This window comes from Tachyglossus aculeatus, chromosome 17, assembly GCF_015852505.1.
Source record: "Tachyglossus aculeatus isolate mTacAcu1 chromosome 17, mTacAcu1.pri, whole genome shotgun sequence".
Classification (NCBI taxonomy): domain Eukaryota; kingdom Metazoa; phylum Chordata; class Mammalia; order Monotremata; family Tachyglossidae; genus Tachyglossus; species Tachyglossus aculeatus.
The window spans coordinates 19,623,632-19,636,043 of record NC_052082.1 but is presented as its reverse complement, the minus strand read 5'-3'; positions in this window follow the sequence as shown (position 1 = coordinate 19,636,043).

Here is a 12,412-nt window from a genome sequence, read left to right as displayed (position 1 = left end):
CCCATTTGTAAAATGGGGATTAAAACTGTGAGCCCCCCAATGGGACAACCTGATCACCTTGTAACCTCCCCAGTGCTTAGAACAGATATACTTTTTACAAGTATATCAGATTGCCCTTTAAAGCACAGTTAGGGATGATAGGATGATAAGAGACAGTAATCATTACTGTCATTACATATAATATCATTACATGTGAGGATTGGATGAGGAAGTGGGAAAACCAGTTAAGAAGCAGCGTGGATCAATGGAAAGAGACCGGGCTTTGGAGTCAGAGGTCATGGGTTCAAATCCCATTTCCGCCAATTGTCAGCTGTGTGACTTTGGGCAAGTCACTTCACTTCTCTGTGCCTCAGTTCCCTCATCTGTAAAATGGGGATTGACTGTGAGCCCCCTGTGGGACAACCTGATCACCTTGTAGCCTCCCCAGTGCTTAGAGCAGTGCTTTGCATGTAGTAAGCACTTAATAAATGCCACTATTATTATTTTATATAGTGAAAGTTCCTTGCATAACACGTTTTTCATCTGTGTTCTAAAATACAGCACCTGGCCGGTTACTTTAATTATTCAGTAAAAAAGATCCATAGGGGATCCACAAAAAGTTCACAAATTTCAATAGATTGAATTTTTTACAAAGTCTGAATAGGAAAATTCATTTTTACAACCGCAATTTTATAGTATAATCTATACCAGTTTACTTTATAAATTGGATATCTGAATTTTAGAATACACTCCAGAGATTGAGGAATCCATTAAACCAAACTCCTAATCTTCAAACCCCATCTATTTCCATAAAATGACATGAGGTCTCAATCTGATTTCTTGTACCGATTACATAAAACCAATGGTCAGAACAAAAAATAATCAGTGAAGCTGTCATGTTTCAGCCAACTTCAATTATAAAGAGCCAAAGAATACAGGGGTGGGTCTTGTACATCCATCTGTGTTCCATTCCAACTAAATAAATTCTTCCTTTCTCCTATACTTTAAGGCAGTGCTACTAAATGATGTTATCATTTTGAGGTTATTATTATCATTGCCTGGAGTCTTGTCCTTATATTATCATAAAATTGACCAATAAAATAGCAGAACACTGAGAAATGAAAGCAGCCACTACAGCAATCTCAACTCTACTACAAATTAAAAGGAAATATTTGCCACATTTCTCTTCATTGAAGTTCATTCACTTTTGAGGAGACACAGGCATGCTTTTATTTTCTGGACATGGCTATTACCGCACAATCCTGAACAGACAAGAAAATATTCATTTCACTACCTACAGGAAGACTATCACTGTAGATTAGACATTAAACACATGTTTAGCAAAAGCCTAAATAATGGGAAGCACAATAAGGAGAAGTTGGATTTGTATATTTACTGGACTATTTTCTTCAACAAAATGTAAATGAATCATTTCACTTTCTTTTGGGGAGGCAATTTTGCTAGTGATATTAAGGAATCTTTTCACTGGCATCAGTTGCGGACAGGTTAATCTTGAATGAAATAGAGAGAATAATTTGGGTGTCTCATTAATACACATCCATCCATCCTCCAATGGATAGATGTAGGACCTAACATCCAAGGCAATATCTGAAATTAACTTGAAATGCCAAAATTCAATTACAGCAAACCTGTAAACCCAAAGCAAAATTCAATTACAGCAAACCCAAAGAAGCTGCAAGCCCTTTCAAAAGGAAATTCATTGTGGCCAAGTTTCTTAAATTAAGAATTAAATACATCAAACCAATGGTTATTGGAGTTATTTTAAAGCAAACCATTTATATCAGAGAGGAACATATATTGACCACATAACTCAACCAATAAGAACATGTAGACATGTATTTACCTGTAAAAAGGACAAAAACCCTTTTTTCCTTTTTTACAAGTATATCAGATTGCCCTTTAAAGCACAGTGCCAGTTAAGGATTACCAATCTCTTTTTCCTCTTCCCTTCAAAGAATGAATTTATAAATATTATCAGAAACAACACAAAGTCCCTGCATCTCTGGGTCCTTTGTCATTTTCCCCAGTGCAAAGAGAAGAGAAAGTGAAGTGAAGAGAAAGTTTAGAAAGATTTAATGAATAAAGTCATACTGTTCAAATGATAGAAAGAGTTCAAAAAATGCTTGACATAATCTTATTTAAACAGATATTCAATGTTTTGAACTTAGAAACAGTTGCTTTATCACTTAAGTTTTTCACCCAATCTTGCCTACCAGCGTTTTACAACAGCCTCGACAGCTTCTGGAAGCAATCAATCAATCAATCAATCGTATTTATTGAGCGCTTACTATGTGCAGAGCACTGTACTAAGCACTTAAGCAAATCTGTAATCAATGATAGCTAATGATTGCTTACTGTTTGCAGATCACAGTACTAAGCACTTGGGAGGGTACAATACAATAGATTTGGAAGATATGTTCCCAGCCCACAAGGAGCTAATAGCTTATGCTGATGATATTAATCAATTCTATACTGATGATATTAATCAATCTATCAGTAGTATTAATTTATTGAATACTTACTGTGCGCACAGCACTGTGTTAGCACTTGGGAAAACACATACAACAAAATTGGTATATACATTCCCTACCCACTGGGAGCTCACAGTCTAGAAGGGAGAGATAGATACCTAGACTGTAAGCTCATTATGGGCAGGGAATGCGTACACTAATTCTGTTGTATTGGACTCTCCCAAGTGCTCAGTACAGTGCTCTGTACATAATATACACTCAATGCCATTGATTGATATTAAAATGAATTATGGATATGTACGTAGGGAGAAGCAGCATGGCTCAGTGGAAAGAGCACGGGCTTTGGAGTCAGAGGTCATGGGTTCAAATCCCGGTTCTGCCAACCGTCAGCTGTGTGACTTTGGGCAAGTCACTTCACTTCTCTGGGCCTCAGTTAACTGTACAATGGGGATTAAAGCTGTGAGCCCCCCGTGGACAACCTGATCAATAAATCAATCAATCATATTTATTGAGCGCTTACTGTGTGCAGAGCACTGTACTAAGCACTTGGGAGGTACAAGTTGGCAACATATAGTGACGGTTCCTACCCAACAGTGGGCTCACAGTCTAGAAGGGGGAGACAGACAACAGAACAAGACATATTAACAAAATAAAATAAATTGAATAAATATGTATAAATAGAGTAATAAATATGTACAAACATATATACAGGTGCTGCGGGGATGGGAAGGAGGTAAGGCAAGGGGATGGGGAGTGGAGTGCTTAGAACAGTGCTTTGCACATAGTGAGCACTTAGTACCATCATTGTTATTATTACATATGTGCTGTGGGTTTGAGGATTGGGTGATTATCAAGTACTCAAGGGGCACAGTTCCATGAGCATATGTGACACAATTCAACTAGTTAGTAACTGCCCCAGGGTTGAAAAAAACAGCATGCCAGGCCAAAAATAAAATCATGTTTGACTTTTCATTTACTTCTCCCTGAATATAGCTAGAGAAGCAGCTTGGCTCAGTGGAAAGAGCCCGGGCTTTGGAGTCAGAGGTCATGGGTTCAAATCCCATCTCCGCCAATTGTCAGCTGTGTGACTCTGGGCGAGTCACTTCACTTCTCTGGGCCTCAGTTCCCTCATCTGTAAAATGGGGATTAAGACTGTGAGCCCCCCCGTGGGACACCCTGATCAGTTTGTAACCTCCCCAGCGCTTAGAACAGTGCTTTGCATATAGTAAGTGCTTAATAAATGTCATCATCATCATCATCATCATATAGATGATTCAGCAAGTACTCTAACTTCATCCCCTCAGGCAGACACTGGATTTGAGAAGATAATGGTGTGGTTGCTTGGTGGTCTGAGCTTCAGGCTCCTCCACTTTAGCCAATCCAAATCTAGGCTAGTGTAAGTGAATTCAATTTGAAGCAGCGTGGCTCAGTGGAAAGAGCACGGGCTTTGGAGTCAGAGGTCATGGGTTCGAATCCCAACTCCACTACTTGTCAGCTGCGTGACTTCGGGCAAGTCACTTCACTTCTCTGGGCCTCAGTTACCTCATCTGTAAAATGGGGATTAAGTCTGTGAGCCCCAAGTGGGACAACCTGATCACCTTGTAGCCTCCCCAGCGCTTAGAACAGTGCTTTGCACGTAGTAAGCACTTAATAAATGTCATTATTGTTATTCAATTTGCAGGTGTGTTTCCTTGTCCAGCTTTTCCTGTGGTCTGATCCAGGCGGCCTAAGATCTAATGACAGTGAGATAGCATCAGCCAGCTCCTGAAACATGCCAGGTTTTGAACCACCACTCGGCTTCGATGTAAATCACCCGCAGTGAAGGCTGAAAACATTAAAGGCTGAAACTCTGTGAAACCAGTTGAGCTGATTAGTACTAAATTACTGATGTTCCATCTGCTAGGGTGGCAGTGTATTTTTTTTGAACTGCTTGACTGAAATGCTTCATTTCACAAAGAATCTGTGTTCAACGATTCCATAGGGAACGCTTTTCCATGACTGACGAAGGACGGAGATGGTGACAAATACGTAATTACTTTATGAGCTTTAGATGAAGCCATTGAAAATGCTAGAAATTTATTAAGTGCTTACAATGTGCAAATCACTGTTCTAGGCGCTGGGGAGCTGTGATCACAAAACCATTTGTGATCACAAGGTGATCAGGTTGTCCCCCGGCGGGCTCACGGTCTTCATCGCCATTTTACAGATGAGGTAACTGAGGCACAGAGAAGTTAAGCACCTTGCCCAAAGTCACACAGCTGACAGTTGGCAGAGCTGGGATCTGAACCCATGACCTCTGACTCCAAAGCCCGGGCTCTTTCCACTGAGCCACGCTGCTTATATATGTACATGCCGGGGGTGGGGACAAATACAGTCTAAATAGTCTACATAGCATAAACCCAAATATATATTTATTTTATCATTTTTTATAATTCCTACATATTTTAGATCTATACCCCCATGCACATAGCAATGCATATAGTAGCTATATAATAATAGGTCTAAAGCTATAGACATTATATTGAGAGAATTTTATGAATCCATATTTTACGAGCCCATTAAGATACATTCATTCATTCAATCATATTTATTAAGCGCTTACTGTGTGCAGAGCACTGTACTAAGCACTTGGGAAGTACAAGTCGGCAACATATAGAGACGGTCCCTACCCAACAATGGGCTCACAGTCTAGAAGGGGGAGACAGACAACAAAACGAAACATGTAGACGGGTGTCAAAATTGTCAGAAAAATATAATTATAGCTATTGGTTATTGGCTATTGGTTGGTTGGTTGGTTAATTAGGGTATTTATTACATAAAGCTATACCCATGTTTCTTGTAATAATCTGAATTATTAAATGTATTTAAACCCCAAATCCTCATTTCCCCTTATAAATCCACCTAAATTTCCCTAAACAGTTGAAAACACTACAGCCCCTTCTGTCCCAGAAGCTCACAACCTTGAGGTCATCTCTGACCCCTTTCTGTCTTTTCTCTATCACAGACTTATGATAGAGGTATCTGGAGATCTTGCCAGATTTCTCTCCATAATAATATTTCTCTGTTCCACTCTTTCATCTTCACACTAATAGCAAGTACTCTGGTTTAAGCTTTCAATATAATCCATAGTACATTATTGCATCAGTTGCATCAGCTTCCCTATTGCTTTCCCTGCCTCCAGTCTCTCCCCTTTTCACTCTATCCTACACTTTAACCTAAAATGCATCATTCCAATCTTCAAAAACCTCTAAGGGCAATCAATCGATTGCTCATATTTATTGAGTGCTTACTGTATGCAGAGAGCACTGTACTAAGTGTGTGGGAGAACACAATATAATAGAGTGATAATAATAATAATAATAATAATAATAATAATGGTATTAGAGAAGCAGGATGGCTCAGTAGAAAGAGCCTGGGCTTGGGAGTCAGAGGTCATGGGTTCGAATCCCAGCTCAGCCACTTGTCAGCTGTGTGACCTTGGGCAAGCCACTTAACTTCTCTGTGCCTCAGTTACTCATCTGTAAAATGGGGATGAAGACTGTGAGCCCCACGTGGGACAACCTGATCACCTTGTATCCTCCCCAGCGCTTAGAACAGTGCTTGGCACACAGTAAGTGCTTAACAAATGCCATCATTATTGTTATTATTATGCTATTTGTTAAGCACTTACTATGTGCCAAGCACTGTCCTAGGGTAGATACAGGGTAATCAGGTTGTCCCACGTGGGGCTCACACGTTTAATCCCATTTTACAGGTGACGTGACGGAGGCACACAGAAGTTGAGTGACTTGCCTAAGGTCACACAGCAGACAAGTGGTGAAGGTGGGATTAGAACCCACCTCCTCTGACTCCCAAGTCCGTGGTCTTTCCACTGAGCCATGATGCTTCTCCAGCAACTTGGTAGAATTTGAAGTGGTGTCCACACTTCAATATAACTATGAAATCAGGAATCTACTACAAACAGCACATATAGCTCTTTGGACAATTTTTAAAATATTTCTGAATTTCCCTCAAAATCAAAAGGCAGAAAAAGATTACCAACAGTAAAACTATGGAATGCAGTCATACCATCATTATTGTTATTATTATGGTATTTGTTAAGCGCTTACTATGTGCCAAGCACTGTTCTAAGCCTAAGGTAAAATGGGAAACTTTAGGTTGGATAAATGATGTGGAACATTCCCTTCGTTCCTAGAATTTACCACTTTCAACGATAAATTTACTAGATAATGACAATGATAATAACAATAATAACAATATGAATAATAATAATGTATCAGGTACTCTGCTAAGCAGAGGGGTGGATACAATATAATCAGGTTGGACACAGTTCCAACCTACATTGAGGTAAACTCATGGGAACCCAGTTCCACTGGGTGGACCCTGCCTAAAAAATCGGTAACAACACTCCTCAGCAAGTGCTGCATGTGAACTTAAAAGGGATACATGCTAGAAGGGAAAGCTGAATAAAGAATTTAAAGATAATCAGTCCTAAAATAATGAGATATGGCAGAGGACTGATGAGAAACCACCAGACAAATCAGGCTGATAACAAAAAATAGGAGGACTGCTTTACTTGAACAAAAAATCAAGAAATTTGTGATATTCATAGGCAGTGTTGAAAACTCTGCATTAATGCAACGAACCACCTTCACCCAGTGTGGAAAAAAATGTCACTCAATTTCTCTACAATCATCATACATATGTCAGAGTCAGACTTTGGAGTCAGAGGTCATGGGTTTGAATCCTGGCTCCGTCATTTGTCAGCTGTGTGACTTTGGGCAAGTCACTTCACTTCTCTGGGCCTCAGTTACCTCATCTGGAAAATGGGGGTAAAGACTGCCAGCCCCCTGTAGGACAACCTGATCACCTTGTAACCTCCCCAGCGCTTAGAACAGTGCTTTGCACATAGTAAGCGTTTAACAAATGGCATCATTATTATTACATGTCCTTGCGTATAAATGACTCTATATTCATTCATTCAATCGTATTTATTGAACGCTTACTGTGTGCAGAACACTGTACTAAGCGCTTAAGGCGGCAACATCTAGAGTCGGTCCCTACCCAACAGTGGGCTTACAGTCTAGAAGGGGGAGACAGACAACAAAACAAATGAGACCAATAACATTGTATCCACCCTTCTAGATGAGTTCCACCGATATCACTTATTTGCCTTACTTATTCATTCATTCATTCAATAGTATTTATTGAGTGCTTACTATGTGCAGTGCACTGTACTAAGCACTTGTAAAGTACAATTCATCGGTGCTAAGTTGGTCATATGAGAGGAATGGATCACTGCATGATATTTAGTGTCTCAGAAATGGACTCATTTTGAATAGAGTGGACAGTAAAATGGTTTAAAGATATGTTCTAATTCATTCATTCATTAATTCATTCAATTGTATTTATTGAGCGCTTACTGTGTGCCGAGCACTGTACTAAGTGCTTGGGAAGTGCAAGTTGGCAACATATAATGAAAGATTGTAGGGAGACAACAGCAGAAGACAGATTGGCCTAAAATAAAACAATTAAAAACTGAGTATCTGTTTCAAAATAGAGTCTTTGGTATATTACCTGAGCCGCAAAAAGCAACCTTTCATTCATACATTTTGCAAGATTGGACCAACGGTAGTGTTGGTAGCGTCACAGACATATCCTTATATTGAACAGACGTTAAAAAGTATAGGTGAAGATTTGACATTAATTATTTTTTGCCGTTGTAAGAAGCAAAATGAGTCTTAAGCTCTTTCCACATCGTTGAACTCATGCTGGTGTTTTAAACACAGAAACACTATTCAGAGTGAAGAAGAATTGCAGGAGGGTAAAAGAAATAGGCATAAACTTTCCCATTCTTTTCCTTAGCATCCAAATGCATAATTACCACATTTATAAAGATGTATCGGAAGAAATTACCACAATGTACTTAATTTTAAAACAGAGTAAATTGCAATAGCAACGTGGTAAAAATAGATAGCCATTGTTACTTTTTAAGCCTACCAATTATGTGATGCCTTGCCTTTAATTTAGTTTTTAATTAAAATAGCCTCTCTGAAGGCACAACAGCATTGAGTCGTCCCTTATTTTAAGAGGCAGCTTGGAATGCATAATGCAAAGATCTTATTTTAATCCATTTATAATCAAACTAATTATTAGGCAAGGACATATCTCTGATCATTTAGGATGTTTTGCTGGTAAATCTCATATGCTTTTCTACTGTAATGGCATCTCAGCAACAGGGATACAAAAAATATAGTACGGTGTGTACATTTTATCTGATGTTCTCAGATGTCCTCACAGCATTTGCAAAACAATTCCCTCATTATTACAATTTCAACTTTTTTCATTATTTCATGTTTGCTTAAAAGGGAGAGCCCTATTTAAATCCTGTTGAAGCAAAAAGGTGGTGACACACTAAGGTAAACAAGAGTCAAGCTACAATCTCCTGTTCCCAGCAGGAAGGTAAATATACGTGATTTCCACTCAAGCAAGAGGAGAAATGACTTGGGCAAGAATGTAAAATGTAAAGTTAACTGACTCTTTCAGCGTTTGTATTTAGGCAGTAGCCTCCTTGAATAACTATGGTAGCACGCATCACCTGTAAGGAAGTTGGATAAATACCAATCAATCGTATTTATTGAGCGCTTACTGTGCCAGATAGGATCCATATTTTAAGATTTACTGACTTCTCATTTTTCATAGCTGGGAGCCCATCTCTTTAAGCTTGTTGTTCTTTTCCATGAAGAAAAAAACCCAAATATGGTGGCAGAATCATCTTCCTGACACATTAGGGAGACTCCTTGACATTTTTCTGCCTTTGGCCTGGTGCAAGCCTCCCCCCACCCTCTTCGTGTCGGCCTTAGAGTCAGAGGATCTTGGTTCTAATAATTCTCACTTTGCCACTTGTCTGCTATGTGACCCTGGGCAAGAGACCTAACTTGCCTGTATCTCAGTATCCTCAGCAGTAAAATGAGCATCAAATACCTGTTCCCTCCTACTTAGACTGTGAACTCTTCATGGGACAGGGTTACTGTGCCCCTCCTAATCATCTCACATCTATACCAGTGCTCTGTACAGTGTTTGGCACATATTAAGTACTTAGCAAATACCACTATTATTGTTGTTATTACATTGTGATACAACTATCGCCCTTTGGGCAGCAGCATAATTGACCTGGGCTGCAGAAATTGATGTGACTGCTTCCTCCTTCCTTTAAATGCCAAGTTTCTTCAAAGCTCCCTTATAGCATGGCTTTTAGACTGTGAGCCCACTGTTGGGTAGGGACTGTCTCTATATGTTGCCAACTTGTACTTCCCAAGCGCTTAGTACAGTGCTCTGCACACAGTAAGCGCTCAATAAATACGATTGATGATGATGGCTCACTGCCACTTACTGGGATGCTAGAGACCTAGGACTAGAGTGTGTGTGGGAGTGGGGAGAAGGGATCAAAACCCCCTCTATTTCAGGGACTAAGTGCCACAGACAGTGGCGGCAGTCCTCAGTCCACCCCTCGCAATGTTCTCACTAAATTGTGTTCCCTCGGGATCGTCAAGGCTCTGCTCCATTGTGTTGGGTCTGACAGCACAACCACGGGCCTTCCAAGCCCCTTTCTGTCCCAAATGGGTCAGTCCTCCCAGATGTCTTGTCATCTTTTCCTGCTGCACAAACATTTTCCAGGCACACCGTGATGGTAGTGAAGCTGGAGAAAATTTACTTAAGTAGATGTGAGCAGTGGTTGTAGAATTCAGAGATGTTGTGGCTCAGAGCTAGGATGAAGTAACTGCATCTAGAGATATACACTATAGGCACAGGACTGCTCTGTGAGGGGAAAAGAAAAGGCACTGGAGACTCCCCCATTGACAATGGAGTGTCAGATATTTGTACATAGGGTTGAATTGTTTGCCAACCAATTACCACTATCCTCTGCACTCATTAAACGCTCATTAAATACCACTGATTAATTGACTGAATCATCAGTCAGTTGACTTATCACTGGTCTCTAAACATTGGGGTGGATGTTGGAAGATTGTTTTAGAGGATTCGATCTTTCCAGCTTCTTTCAGGTCTGGTGTCCCTGGTCTGACCTGATTTGATTAGGCGCATAGGGTAATGAAAGGGGATGGTCTTTAGCTTTTAATTTCTGCCACAACTATACTCAAAATAACATTTTCAGTGTCAGTTATAGAGATCTTGGATATGGCCAAATGGCATTTAGCTGGACAGGTAAAATCCAGCAGTAGGTGTAATTCTAGGTACTTTTTTCCTCAGAAATCACAGTTGCTTTTAAATCATCAATCGTATTTATTGAGCGCTTACTATGTGCAGAGCACTGTACTAAGTGCTTGGGAAGTACAAATTGGCAACATATAGAGACAGTCCCTACCGCATAGGGACACTGATAATTAGCACCTTGGGCCAAAGAGGAAAAAAAAAAAAAAGCTCCCAAACTTTTCCTCTCCCCCAACCCCTACCATAGTGCAGAAAGGTGAAGTTCCTAGATGTACAAATTGTGGAAGGTGTTGTTAGTCTCTCTGTTTTGAAATACTCACTCACTATGACAAAATCTCTCTCTCTCTCTCTCCATATATACTCTATTTGTATATGAAAAAAGCTACAGAATATTAATGTGAGAGAATATTTTGTTTTGAGGAATTCTTATAATCTTTATTGATGGTGAGCTTGATTCCATATGGGACATTTAAAAGAAAATGGCCAGAATGAAAAATTGCAATTTTAGTTACTTAGGAATAAAACAAATTAAAAAGTCAATTGGTTATGAGGAGAGCAGGATACTCATCTCATCTCCAGCCCCAGAGCATGTATGCATATACCTCTCTACTCTGCATCTTTCCTGTCTGTAATTCATTTGAATTTCTGTCCCCCATATGTAGACTGTAAGCTCCTTGGGGATAGGAATCATGTTTCCCAACTCTCCCCCACCTTCAGAGCCCTTCTAAAATCACTTCTCTCCAAAAGGCCTTCCCTCACTAGGCTCTTATTTGTCCAAATCACCCATGGATTTGGATCCATACTAAGAAGCAGCATGGCTTAGTGGAAAGAGCCCAGGCTTGGGAGTCAGAGGTAGTGGGTTCTAAACCCGGCTCCACCACTTGTCAGCTGTGTGACTCTGGGTAAGTCACTTAAATTCTCTGAGCCTCAGTTACCTCATCTGGAAAACAGGGATTAAGACTGTGAGCCCCATATGGCACAACCTGATCACCTTGTATTTTCCCCAGTGCTTGGCACATAATAAGCGCTTAACAAATACCAAATGCCATTATTATTATACCCCTTAAGCACTTGCTGCTATTCACCCAAACACAAGCCCCACAGCAATTAAGTAGCTTTTCAAATCACCTATTTACCATAGCAGTAATTTATTTCAATGCCTGCCTTCTCCTGCCTTATTAAAAGTCCTTCAGTGACGCTTTATGAGGAAAAAATCAGGTTGCAATACTCAAATTGCAGCAGGTTGCAGTGGGCATATATTATAATGCTTCTCATTTGCTTGGATAAATAGGTATCCCTTTTTGTTCACACCTACAAAAGTCTACACTTTGAATGATAAAGAGATGTCCTGAAATTATGGCGCAATTTTATTTTATTTTTTTTGTATATTCCAGTTCAGATAGTAAAACCCTTTAAACTGCTTTCCCTGCATTAATATAACCTAATCATGTCTGTCCATGAAATAAACCTTCTTGTTAGAGGGATATGTTCTTTAAAAGTCTCAAGCCCTATTCCAGAAAGTTCAATCATTTATTCAGGTGAAAAACTCCAGCTCATCTGCATGTTAATTGATGGGAATGGAGATGTCTAACCCTTATGGTAAACCACAAACCCCAGAAGAGGAAGGGGAGGAAGTCTATTGAAGTTATATGGAAAAGGTTTAACTAGTCCAATTTCCTGTTTGCTCAGAATTGGCATTATACATAAAAGAA